Genomic DNA, 14,996 nt, shown 5'->3' with positions numbered 1-14,996 from the left:
AGCACATACCTAAACATAATAAAGGCTATATACAGCAAGCCAATAGCCAACATCAGATTAAATGGAGAGATACTCAAAGAAATTCCTCTAAAATCAGGGACCAGACCAAGCTTTCCACTTTCTTCATATCTCTTCAATTTAGTTCTTGAAGTTCTAGCCTGAGCAATAAGACAACAAAAGGAGATCAAGAGGATACAAATGGAAAAGGAGGGAATCAAATTATCCCTATTTGCAAATGATAGTGTACATAAATGACCCCCCAAATTCCACCAGAGAACTCCTGCAGCTGATAAACACCTTCAGCAAAATGGCTGGATACAAAATTAACTCGTCAGTAGCCTTCCTGTATTTAAATGACAATAGTGCTGAGAAATACATTAGGGAAACTACACCCTTCACAATAGCCACAAGTAATACTAATTATCTAGGATTAACCCTAACCAAGCAGATGAAAGACTTGTTTGAAAAAAACTTCAAGTCTCTGAAAAAGAAGATTGAATATGACATCAGAAGATGGAAAAATCTCCCTTGTTCATGAATCAGGAGAATTAACTTAGTATAAATGGCCATCTTACCAACACAGCTTCTGTAGCTAGTACATACTGCCTCCTTGTTTATGTAGCTCACATTGAACCATGAGGATTGAGTCCAGGAGTTGACTGAACTTCTAATAGCAAGCATAGTTTCTATAATGGAGATCCAATTTTCATACAGATCCCATTAAAATACAGATGCAGACAGACACTTTTTACCACCCAGTACAATGTAGAAGTCTTTCTACATAAAAGTCTTATAATATAAAACAGATGTAACATTAGAAGAATCAAGATCTTAATAAATGTTTAATATTACTTTATAATTATATTCTAACTGAATATTAGTTGAATTGATAACTTTAAATACAGACAAAAGATAGATGTTATAAATCTAAAAATCAAAATTTGCAAAACAATGAAGACAATTACAAGTGGTTTAATACATTTTTACTATAATTCTTAAAAGAAAGCACCTAATATAAAATGTGTAGCTTCAGAAGAAGGTTTTAGTATGGTTATTACCCTTCACTTAAGTTTCTAACTGATGATCAACTAACTTCTAGCTGTTTTAAAATTTAAATTCTAGAACTGTTATGATCCCTGAAATAGCATATATATGCATGGGAATTACATTACAATGTTGAAGGTGTAAGACAGCTAATGATGGTGTAAAATATTCTGCATAACTTATAATTGGGCAGATAAAAGTTCTAATTACTATCTGGGAAGAATAGACTGATATTTCCACCAGGCGACATATGCTGTAGGAGCTTGGTGGAAATGTTAATTATGTGTGGCCTACTCAGCCTTTGGGAACACTGTGGGGGCACACTGGACAGCAAGGACTATGGTAGACCAGAGAATGAGTAATCTGCTGAAGCACATTCAGATGAAATGAAAAGCAGTCGTGACGATACTCAAAGAAGCAGTAACAGAAACAGAGAAAGCAGGATATCAGGTCACCAACTTGTAAAACTCCCCACTTTTGAATCCACAAATATGATATGTTTAGAATATAAATACTTAAGAAAAATTCCACCTGAAAGTATAATTTTTAACTAATATTGAAGTTGACAAGGTAATGAAATGATCAACGAATATTTTTGTTGCTTTAAGACATGGCTGAGAGTAAGGGATTGTCTCTGTAGTTTGGTGAGGATTTGGGGGGCAGAGGGGCTGTGAAGAGTACATGGGTGTACAGATGGCAAGCTGGTCCCTTGCATAGGTTTGTGACATGGAAGCTGCGTTCACTGGCTGGCAGATGGCAGCCTTCATAGTACATGTTTTGTGCTACATTGTGACATTTTTGGAATTCTCCAGGAAGAAACTTCCAGGTTTCTTCCTGATCACTTGACTTTGCCTTTTGGTAAGGGTGCTGCATGGTTTTCTGTCAACTTGACACAGGCAACAGTCATTTGAGAAGAGGGAACCTCAGCTGAGAAAATCCCTCTATAAGATAGGGCTGTAGGCAGACAATTAAGGAAGTTTCTTAATTAATGAGTGATATAGGAGGGCCCAGCCCATTGTGGGTGGGGCCATACCTAGGTTGATGGTCCTGGGCTTTTAGAAGCCGATTGAGAAAGCCAGTAAGGAACAAACCAGTAAGCAGCACTGCTCATAGCCTCTACATCAGTTCTTGCCTCCAGGTTCCTGGCCTGTTTGGGTTCCTATCCTGATTCCTTTCAAAAATAAACTATAATGTGGAAGTATAATAAAAATAAACCATCTCCTTCCCAGGTTATGTTGGCTGTGGGACTTCATCACAGCAATGCTAACAAAGACACTAAGGAATGGGATTATTTTTTAATTAAGAATATTTTAAAAATATTTTATGAATATAGGTATTTTGTCTGTATATATGCCTGTGCATCATATGCCCTGGTCCCCATTGAGGCCAGAAGGAAGTATCAGCTCCTCTAGAACTGGAGCTACAGAGGGTTGTGAGATGTCAGTTGGTGATAGAAATTAAACCATCTTCTCTGGAGGAGCAGCCAATGTTCTTAGAGCCATTTCTCCAAACCGAAGGAATAGAGTTCTTAACTCTTATCTCAGGGATGCTATTAATATTTATAGGAGTTGTAAGACCATTGCAGCTTTATTTTTGCAATGGTCAAAAACAATGACTAGATTTGCAGATCTGAAGTGAAACTTGATGTATGTGTGTATGTGTTTGTATGTAAATTGAATTTATTATTAGTATATCTCCAAGATAGAAATATTGAATTTCAGAGAAAAATTGTTAGAAAACAATAAAATTCTAAAAAACAAAGCAAACAAACAAAAATTAAAAACCTTCAAACTAAACATGGTAATCAATTTTCTAGTAACATCAGAAAATTTATATTATCAGAATACCCCAGTCTTTACAAAGTACGGTTGTTCTTTTAGTGTCAAGAAAATGATACATTATAAACACACCACTGAAGTTTAACACACACACACACACACACACACACACACACACACACACACACACAGAGAGAGAGAGAGAGAGAGAGAGAGAGAGAGAGAGAGAGAGAGAGAGAGAGAGAGAGAGACCTACATAATGTCTGCATTTTCTAGAGATATTTATGAAGAGAATTTGAAGAAAAAATAGAATAGTGTTTAAATTGCTAAGAGATAATGTGGGCTGAGAATGTGACCCTCAGTAAAATGGTCGAAAAGGGGTGTCTGGGAGTGAGAGATGGCAAGGAGGAAGATAGGGGAAAGGGGGGGAAGAAGAAGAAGAAGAAGAAGGAGAAGGAGAAGGAGAAGGAGAAGGAGAAGGAGAAGAAGAAGAAGAAGAAGAAGAAGAAGAAGAAGAAAATAAGAGGAGGAGGAGGAAGAGGAGGAGGGGGAGGAGGAGGGAGTTAGAAGAACTTTAAGGCAGTTCTCTTAAATGAATTGTTTGCATTTGTGCTGCTTTTCAAAAGGGAATCTCAGAAAACACCTCAGCATTTACATGCTGGGAAGTTGATATCCTCTGGTCCTACTACCAGAAACAGACATCCTGTGAGGCACCTCTGCACACACTGCAGCTCATTCCCAACTCTGGGACCTGCCTGCACTCCCAACTTCATTTTAAACAGAGATTTTTTTTTTTGGTACCATATTTGATGCCCATGGCTGAATATAGATAAAGGTTAACTATAACAGCATTAAGGCAATCACATACAGAAAGCCTGTGGACATACTACCTGAGTTCTAATTCCGGTCCCACTGGTAGGTGCTGTGGAGCAGCTCACTAACCTCTCTGTGGCTTTGTTTGCTGCTCTGCATAATGTAGGAAATAAAGGCGTGGCTGTGGTAAGGAGTGAGTTAACGAATCACTCATTGGATTCAGGAACATAGAATTAGCACTATGCCTTCCAGTCGGACGTGTTGACGTCTGTCTCCTCATGAAAGCTATGAAGAGACTGAAGTCACTACAGTCATACAGTCAGCTGGTTAATTCAGTGAAAATAAGTGACTGCTGAATGCTTAGCCCTAACAGGGACATCCACATCACCCCCTCCAAGAGCCAGGACCATTTAAGGGGAGGAGAGAAAACCATGAGGACTAGAGGATGGGGAGGAGTGCTACAAAACAGCGTCTTTTGGACTTGGCATAGCTGCTGCACTCATGAGCTCATTTCAGCTCTGGTCACCTACAACAGACCTACTTGTCAATGGGCCCATTGACATTTCAGCCTGGATGGGATGTGTCTCACATCCCTCCTGCAGGGACAATAGGCTGCGGAGGTGGGGTGGGGTGGGGGGAGGGTGTTACTCTCCTTCTCAGTTTTGCATCCACTGGGAAATACCCTGTATGGTAAATCTCATGAAAACACCAACTAACTTCTCTTTATCTCTGTCTCTTTCTGTCTCTGCCTGTCTTTCCCTCTCACACACACCAACTTCAGAATAAGGAGGCTAGTAGAGATGGGTCAGACAGGTGAACAGGGAGTGAAAATGACAACTATTCATATGTCCTTGTTTGAAAATGTCAAATAATTAGAACAAAACCAGCTGTGTCCTTAGGAAGCAAGCAAAGTACGGTTATATGTCCTTCAATTTTCTGGCCAGTTCAGAGATGGAGCTACTTCCCTCTCATGGTTCTAGTCACATGCTCTTATTAGGATCCTGCAATCCTGCTAAGCAGGCATAGAGCAGCCCAAATCTCACAGACATCTTGAGCAGTTCTCACATACTCTACTCCTGGGCATGTCTTTGAGATTGTGTTCAGTTTTCTAGGTTGAGCCAATTTTTTCCTCCTCAACTTATTCTTGGAATCAAAGGCATTGTCATGGGATACAGCTCTGAGATACTTTGTCCTGTCAGAGCAAATGACAAAGTGACTTTTAACACTTCGGGAAGTGACCTGAATGGAAGGATTTTTCGTGCTTACTTAGCAGTGCTCAAGAGAACACTCTGTAAAATGAGCAGGTGGGCTTCTCTCCAAGACGAGAAGAGTGGTTCCAGAATGTCATTTCTCAAAGCCCTAAGAGCAAAGCTCCACTGGGCTGACACGTAGGATGTGCATCCCGGGGTCCCTACTGAAATGACCTTGGTTTGACCATGATGAGTGAGGGAAAATGCTAAATATTAAGTGTGGACATTCAGTAATTTACATGTACTGTTAAGGGAGTGAGGTGGGTCATAATGTGTCTATTCTATTCTGTTTTGTAGGAAACATGACAACTGTCTTTGTAACATGTCCTGTTGAGTACATGGGGTGGAGATGTGAAATGCTTGGGGAGGTCTGAGAAGGAATCCTAGGGTTCATCACTGTGTAACTACCATACTCATGATGACTTCAAGTTTCCTAGCTTAATTATATGCTGACTTTATCTCCTTAACATCAGCTCTTGTGTTATCAGCATTTCAGGTAATGACTGAGAAAAGGAAAACGGCAAAGTGACCACTTGTATTTTTTTTCTTCATTGTCTAGGATCCAAGACCTTGAGGCAATTTACACGGTGCCTTTCATTCTGAGGTCTGCCTTCGTAGCTGGCAGGTCCCACTATTATCATTTAGGTGAGGATACTCTTTCCTACTGTCATCTTTCTTCATCAATATCCTGCCTTTTAATTAATTTGGGAGTGCAGAAAGTGGTGTAATTATTCAATGGGCTGTATTTTATTGGATGTGGCAAGCATATGCATAATTTTAGAACATTTCGACTGAGATGATAGACAGTTCAACTTTGAGCCAGGAGTTGAATTGGCAGCTAAGACTACTACCTGAACAGGAGTTTAGGACAAATGGAGGTGAAATCAACTTAATGCCAATATGAGATATTCAAGTGACTGGGGTGAGGAGATGGATTCGGGTGAGGCCGAACAAAGCAGAGAGAATCACAGAACCTGGGCAGCTGGATATCTCAAACCCATTAGTAGCCCAGTTTATTGGCCTCAATTGCATCTCATGTTTTTACATTTTCTGTGCCTATGGCCTTCTGACAGAATGTATTAATTGAAGATTATACTACAGGTATAAAATACTTGACCCCCGGAGCTTATTATTTAGCCCTAGTAATGCATTCAGAGCTATTAAAAATGTATGGGGGAAAATTGACTTTTTGCCTTAAAATTACACAATTTCCTATGTGTTCTGTGAGAGATGGACTTCATCTGTATGCAGACTGTGATCCAGGTGTTCTACCCCGCTTCACATTTTCTTAATCTCAGTTTTCCTCTCAGTACTCTGTGCCATCATGTGCCAGGTGACCTGAGTGCCCTCTGGGAGTCCTGGAGCTCACTTGTGGGGCTTCTTCATAATTGGGTAATGGAGTTCATAACAGCTGCTCAACAGCAACATGAAGCTAGCCATGAGATAGCATTAACTATGGGCCCATCAGTTAGAAACCAGTGTCTATGTTAAGCTGCCTAGAGCTGCTGAGCTGCCTGCTGTCCTTGATGCTGACCTCCACTGTCAGGCCACTTCTATGCCTCTGTTCACCAAGCCTTATACTCCAGGAACATCTAGGAACATCCAACACAAGGCTGCCCATTGGATGCCTGCTACACCAGGAGCATCTATGTTCAGCTCACCATCCTGACACCTCTCCACAAAGAAGACCCAGGGACAGCTAGATAGCTAAAGAACAGTGTAAAAACACCAACCCCATAAACAAGAGCCAAGGTAATATGGCACCTTCAAAGCACAGCTATCCTTCTAAAGCAAGCCCTGGATAGATTAACACAACTGAAGGACAAGAAAATGAATTTAAATCTAATCTTATGAAGATGATAGAGACCTTAAGCCTCTTAAAGAAATATAGGAAAATACAAAAAACTGTTGTGCGATAGATGAATAAAACTGTTCAAATCCTGAAAATAAAAGAAGCAATAAAGTAAGGAAACTGAGGGAATATTAGATACGGAAAACTCAGGGGAGAGAATAAGAACAACAGACAAAAGTATCACCAACAGATTACAAGACATGGAAGAGAGAATCTTGGGAGTAGAAGATATGATAAAAGAAATTGATACACCAGTCGAAGGAAATGATAAATGTAAAAAGCTCCTGACACAAAATATTCAGGAAATCTGGGATACTATGAAAAGACCCAACCTAAGAATAATATAAATATAAGAAGATAAAGAGTCCCAGCTCCAAGGACCAAAAAATATTTTCAGCAAAATCATAGAAGAAAATTTCCCCAGCCTGAAAAAGGAAATACCTATAAATATACAAGAAGCTTACTGAACACCACTTAGATTGGACCATAAAAGAAAATCCTCCTGCCACATGATAATAAAAACACCAAATATACAGAACAGAGAAAGAATATTAAAAGTGACAAAGGAAAAAGGCCAAGTCAAATATAAAGGCAGACCTATCAGAATTATACCTGACTTCTCAACAGAGACTTGTCCATTTTTAGGCAGAATTCTGTCTGTGGGAGTAAAGGACATTTTTGTCCAGTGGCTGTTTTGCCACACTCGAAGCCATCTCCATGAGGAGTTTCTTTGATGCTCCTAATCTTCTTTGTGGTAGGCTAGGTGCTGCCAGGAGTTAACCTGTCTTATAGTCAAAGAATGTTTAAAACAATAAAAACATTTTTGAATGACATATTCTGTAGGCCTCTGAGGTTTTTGAGTACCATATTTAACTATTTTACCTTATATGTAGAATCATATCTATCTGTTAAACCTAGGATGTATATTCTTGTTCTTGACATGACCATGAGTTGATCAACTAACAATTGACTTGTATTACTTAATTATCCTGAACAGCCTGCAATATAAGGGAAGCACACAAAACATACACACTAACACCACCAACATCAAATTAACAGGAATTAACAATAATTGGTCATTATATATCTCAATATCAATGGACTCAATTCCCCATTAAAAAGACACAGGCTAACAGAATGGATGATAAAACAGGAGCCTTCATTCTGCCTCTTACAGAAAACACACCCAAGCAACAAAGATAGACATTACCACAGAGTAAGGGGCTGCAAACAGATCCAAGAAATAAGCTAGAGTAGGTATTCTAATATCTAATAAAATACTTTCAATTAAAATTAATCAAAAGAGATCGGGTAGAATACTTTATCCTTATCAAAGGAATTCCACCAAGATGTTATCTCAATTCTGAACACCTATGCCCTAAGCACACGGACAACCACATTTGTAAAATAAACATTACTAAAGCTTAAATCACACATTGAACCTCACACTTTAAGAGTAGGTGACTTCAATACCTAACTCTTATCACTTGACAGGTCACCAAGACAGAAACTAAACAGAGAAATGATGAAGCTAACTAATATTATGAATCAAATAGATTTAATGGCTATCTACAGAACATATCATTGAGCTCAAAAGAATGTACCATCTCCTCGATACCTCAGAATCATATCTGAAACTGGCCATATAGTCAGCCACAAAGCAAACCTCATCAGATACAAGAAAATTTAAATAACTCTGGTGCCTCATATTTGACCAAGTCCCCTGGATGGGGAGACCTGGTGGCACTCAGAGGAAGGATAGCAGGCTACCAAGAAGAGACTCGATACCCTATGAACATATAAAGGGGGAGGAGGTCCCCCTCAGTCACAGTCATAGGGGAGGGGAGTAAGGGGAAAATGGGAGGGAGGGAGGAATGGGAGGATACAAGGGATGGGATAACCATTGAGGTGTAATATGAATAAATTAGTAAAAAATAAAAAAACTCTCTGTATCTTATCAGACTACCATAGATTAAATCTAAAATTCAACAACAGAAATAACAAAATTTCTACAAACTTATGGAAACAAAAGAAGTCTCTACTTAATGATCCTTGGGCTAGGGAAGAAATAAAGAAAAATATTAAAGACTTTCTAGAATTCAAGGATAACAAGGGCTCATCATACCTAAACCTATGGGGCACAATGAAAGTAGGGGTAAGAGGAAAATTAATAGCATTATATGCCTTCATAAGGAAATTGGAGAGATATCACACTACTGACTTAATAGCACAAGTGAAAGCTCTAGAACAAAGAAAAGCAAACACACCCAAGAGGAGTAGATGGCAGGAAAGAATCAAAGTCAGGACTGAAACCAATAAAATAGAAACAAAGAATGTGTACTACACCAAATTGGAAAATCTGAACCAAATGGACAAATTTGTAGGCAGATTTCACTTACCAAAGTTAAATCAAGATCAGGTAAACTGTTTAAATAGTCCTATAACCTCTAAGGAAATGGAAGCATTCGTTAAAAGTTTCCTGGCCAGAAAAGGCCCAGGGGCAGATGCTTTTAGTTCAGAAGTCTTCCAGACTTTCAAATAAGAGATAGTTCAAATAATCCACAAACTATTCCACAAAATAAAAACAGAAGGAACTGTAGGCTTAGATTTTTCAAAACCTACTTTATTTAGGGTTCTTAAACACTCAACCTCACTTGTAACACATTAATCAGAGGAAGAATAGAAAGAATGTTAATAGGAAAAAGAGATTGTTGACCTGTTTAGACATAGTTCCTTGGGCCAATTCCATTCAGCATTGTCAGGATACCAGCAATCCAGTCCAATAGCAAACACCAAAGAACAACACAAATCTGTAGTGGTGGCATGATACAGCAGAACAGCAGGGCTCCACTGAATCATTGTGAGTCAGTGGAAGCAGCCAGAATCAGACGGAGTACCACCAGAAGTACTCTGGAACATTTCTTTCTACAAAGTGAAGACCAGTGAGGATCAAGAAAGACCAGTGAAGACCAGCAAAGTGTTGCATGGTGTTGTAGCAATGTAAAAGCCTTGTCCCACTATCCGTGGGGTTCTATTTACTCCTTCAACTATCACTTGCACTCTCACATGTCTGCTTCTAGCCAAATATCATATGCTCTCTCACAAGACAGCTTCTAGAAGAACATCATGCGCCTTATCACAAAAGAGCACCCAGCAAAACACCATGTGACACAACTGAGTCTTCAAAGAAACCAAACACTTCTACCTCAAGGAACACTGCTAAACTCATTCTATGAGATCATAGTCTCCCTGATATGTAAACCATACAAACACTCAAAGAAAGAGAATTTCAGACCAATCTATCTTGTTAACATTGAGGCAAAAATACTCAATAAAATATTTGCAAACTAAATCCAAGAACTCATCAAAAGTGTCATCCATTATGAGCAAGTAGGCTTCATCACAGGGATGTAGGGATGGTTCAACATATGAAAATCCATCAATGTAATCCAAAATATAAACAAACTGAAAGAAGAGAAAACACATGATCATCTCATTAGATGCTGAAAAAGCTTTTGACAGAATCCAACACAATCCCCCTCATATAAAAAATATTGGAGATATCTGGAATACAAGACACATACCTAAACACAATAAAAGCAATAAACAAGAAGCCAAAAACCAACATCAAAGTAAATGGAGAGAAACTTAAAGCAACTCCTCTAAATTCAGGGACAAGACAAGGCTGCCCACTCTCTCCTTATCTATTTAGCATAGTACTTAGAGTTATAGATAGTGCAATAAGAAAACTAAAGGAGATCAGGGGGATACAAATTAGAAAGGAAAAAGTCAAATTATTAGTATTCACAGATGATATGATAGTGTACATAAGTGACCCCCAAAATTTTACCAGAGAACTCTTTTGCTGATAAACACCTTCAGCAAAGTGGCTAGATTAAATATTAACTCAAGAAAATCAGTAGCCTTCCTTCAACACATGGGTTGAAACAGAAATTATGGAAATAACATAATAGCCACAAATAAGATAAAATATTTCAGTGTAACTCTAACTAAGCAACTGGAAGACCTGTCAAAGAAGATCTAATACCATTATCCAAGTCTCTGAAGAAAGAAATTGAAGACGTTAGCAGAAGGTGGAAAGATCTCCCATGCTTATGGATCAGTAGGATTAACATAGTAAAAATGGGCATCTTATTAAAAGTAATCTACAGATTCAATACAATTCCCATAAAAATTACAAGACAAAATTCTTTACATACCTAGAAAGAACAGTTCTTAACTTCATATGGAAAAATAAAAAACCCTAGGGTATCTAAAACAATCCTTTACAATAAAAGAACTTCTGTAGGTATCACCATTCCTGATTTCAAGCTGTACTACAAAGCAATAGTAATAAAAACCACGTGGTGTTGGCATAGAAGCAGACAAATAGATTAATGGGACAGAATCAAAGACCCAGAAATAAACCCACAAATCTATGGATATTTGATTTTTGACAAAAATCCAAAGCCATAGAATGGAAAAAAAAAGCACCTTAACCAAATGGTGTTGCTCTAAGGGGATGTCTGCATGTAGAAGAATGAAAGTAGATCCATATTTATCACTCTGCAGAAAATGTAAGTCCAAGTGGATCAAAGACCTCAACATAATAACAGATACATTAAATCTAAAAGAAGAGAAAGGGGGAAGAGCCTTGAACTCATTGGTACAGGAGACAAGTTCTGAATAGAATACCAACAGCTCAGGCTCTAAGATGAACAATTAATAAATATGACCTCATGAAACTGAAAAGCTTCTCTAAGGCAAAGGGACACTTTCATCAGGACAAAATGTCAGCCTACAGATTTGGGAAAGATCTTCACTAACCCTACATCTGACAGTGGGCTAATAACCAAAATATATAAAGAACTCAAGAAATTAAATACCAATAAACCAAATGATCCAATTAACAATTGGGGTACAGAGCTAAACAGAGAATTCTCAACAGAAGATTCTCAAATAACCAAGAGGCACTTAAAGAAATGCTCAACATCCTTAATCATCAGAGAAATGCAAATCAAAATGACTCTGAGATTTCATCTTACATGCATCAGAACAACTAAGATTAAAAACTCAAGAGACAGCACATGCTGGAGAGGATGTGGAGAAAGGGGAACACTCCTCCATTGCTGGTGGAAGTGTAAATTTGAACAACCATTGTGGAAATTAATCTGGAGGTTTCACAGAAAATTGGGAATAGATTTGTCACAAGACCCAGATATTTCACTCCTGAACATATGGCCAAATGCTGCTCTACCATACCACAAGGACACTTGCTCAATTTTGTTTATAGCAGCTTCATTCATAATCTCCAGAAACTGGAAACAACCTAGATGTCCCTCAACTGAAGAATGGATAAAGAAAGTGTGATTCATTTACAGAATGGAATACTGCTCAGTTATTAAAAACAAAGACATCATGTAATTTTCAGACAAATGAATGGAAATAGAAAATATCATGCTGAGTGGGAGGGAAGTGAGTAGGAGAGAGCATGGGGAGTGCATCAGGGATGGGGATCCGGTGTGTGAAGAACTGAAGTGGGGGTGGGGGAGTGGAGGGAGCCAGGAGAGAGAATGGAAATCAGTGAGGAGGGGAGTCTCTGGGAGAGGAGAGGCTCCCTGAAGTCTGTTGGGGGCGACTCTAGCTGAGACTCCTAGCAGCAGGGGTTAACGAGCCTGAAGTGGCCACCTCCTGTAGCCTGGTGGAACTCCCAGTGGAGAGCATGAGGCACCAACCCACATATAAAACCTTTGACCTAAAAATTGTCTTGCCTACAAGAGGAGCAGGAGTAAATATGAAGCAGAGATTGTAGGCTCAATTTTCTTAGCAAATATATTTCATTACGAACGTATTAACCAAGAGTACCTCAGTTATAACCTGACTAACCTAAACAATAGGAAAAGAAGATTAAAGAATACAATAATGAAACTGTAAGGATATCAGTTCCGAGGAACGTTTCTCCTGGCATAATCAGCAGGATTTCTTCTGTAGGAACCTGGAGTAACCAGAGCCCAGAACCGCAACCGAAGCCCAGATCCCTGAAGCCTTCCCTTGAGGGGTTCTCTTTAGGAGCATCTCAAAGCTGAGCGATGAACCTAAAGGCCCCACCTCTTGTTTTTGGCTCATTTTTATATCTCCTCTCAGAATTTGTTCAAAGATGTTTTTCAGCTGGTTAATAACCAATCTCCCCCACATGGTGGTTTGACTTCTAAGGGGATAAACATCACCTGCTCTCTCACAAGTCTTTTTCTCATCCCCTACTTGTGATCTCAACAACAAACATGTTTATTTCTCCTTCAAAAGATTGAGAGGATGGCAAACTGACGACTGGCCCAACTTGGGACCCACCCTATGAGAGAGGGACAGCCCCTGTCACTATTAACAATACCCAGGTCTACTTATAGACAGGAGCCTGGCATAACTGTCTTCTGAGAGTCTTCATCCAGCAGATGATGGAACAGGTGCAGAGACCCGCAGCCAAACAATAGGCTGGAGTTTTGTGGAAGAGTGGGAGGAAGGATACAGGATTCCAGAAAGGTTAAGGACACCATAAGAAGACCTGTAGTGTCAACTAGCCTGGGCCCAGAGGAGCTCATAGGAACTGAACAATCAACCTAGGAACACACATAGACTGGACCTGGACCCTCTAAACATATGTGGCAGATGTGCAGCTTGGTCAACATGTGGGTGCTCTAACAATGGGATTATGGTCTGTCTCTGCCTCTCTTGACTGCCGCTGGATACCTTTTCCCTAGTTGGCCTCCCTTGTTGGGCCCCAGTGGGAGAGGATGTGCTTAGTCCTGCTGCAACTTGAGGTATCAGGTCTGTACCTCTTGAAGGCCACTTGAAGGAGACAGCAGAAAGGGAGGAGAGGAGGGCGTGAAGGTAGCCCTGGGAAGGAAGGAAGAAGGGGGCTAGGATTAGGCTGTAAAGTGATTAAATCAATACATTTTTAAAAGCCCTGAAATCAGTTTTTAGATTTTAAAAACCAAGGATAATTGTCTAGCCCAATGGTTCTCAACCTTCCTAATCCCGAGAAACTTTAATATCGTTCATTATGTTGTGATGACTCCCCCAACCATAAAATTACTTTTGTTGCTACTTCATAACTGTAATTTTGGTACTGGTATGAATTGTAATGTAAAAGTTTATGTGAAACGGTTTTTCAACCCAAAGGGGTCATGATCCACAGGTTGACAATGCTACTCTAACCAAACCTTAAAGTAAGCTGTAATGTCAGCAGATATTATGTGTGAAAAGTTAAAAGTTAAGGTGCTTGGAAATGGTCTTATTTTTCATGCTGCATGTATCACATTACCATATTTTCATTTTGCTTTTCACCCCTTGAAAGACTAAGAAGAGTAAAGTTACTGCACCTCAAAGATACACAATTTGAGAAAATGCTCAGCAATCGCTATGGGTCACGTGACTGATCATGGCCTCCAGCTCCCTTTCCCATTCCTCCCCTTGCGTCTCACCATGGTTATTTCATCACATTTTCTTCCATGCTTTGATCACTGCCCTTACTAACTGCTTTTCCTGTTGCTGTGATAAAATATCCCTGGAAAAGCAACTTAGAGAGAGAAGCATTTGGTTTGCCTCACAATTGAAATATGTAGTCTATCATGGAAGGAAAATTAGGCAGCCAGTCACACTGTATTGTAGACATAAGGTTATTGTGTAATTCAAATGCTGAATTCTGTACCCCTCATATTTAGTTGCAATCCTTGTTCTGAGACTCTTCCATCTCAGTGTTGTCTAAACATTGCTCCCCAATTGTCCCCTTGTATGCCAATAAAGCTGCTTACAGCCAATTACTGATCAAGGGAGAGAACAGGGCTGGACTTCCTGCCAGCCAATGGAGGAAGAGTTAGAGGGTATGGGGGGGGGGATTGAGCCATGGGAGAGGTTGAAGTGAGATCAGGAGAGGAAGTGCAGGCATCTCTGGGATATATGCTGAGAGGAAACCAGATTAGCTTAAAGCATTAATAATAGTGTAATAACTGCTCAGCTCTTGTGCTGTGAAGCTTGTTGAAATGATATAACAGTCTCAATGAGTTGTGTGATAGCCAGGCTAAGAGAGAAACCGAGAAGCACACACAGTTTTATAAAAATAAGCACCGCATTATCTGTAGTCAAGAATCAGAGAGATGAATGCTAGTACTCTGCTAGCTTCCTGTTTTTATACAGCTCCAAACTGAATCCCAGGAAGGACGCCGCCTGCATTCTGGCGTGGTCTTCCCATTTCAGTTGACTTAA

The sequence above is a fragment of the Acomys minous genome (assembly GCF_964271855.1).
Source record: "Acomys minous genome assembly, chromosome: 4".
Taxonomy (NCBI): Eukaryota; Metazoa; Chordata; class Mammalia; order Rodentia; family Muridae; genus Acomys; species Acomys minous.
Note: the sequence above shows the minus strand (reverse complement) of the source record.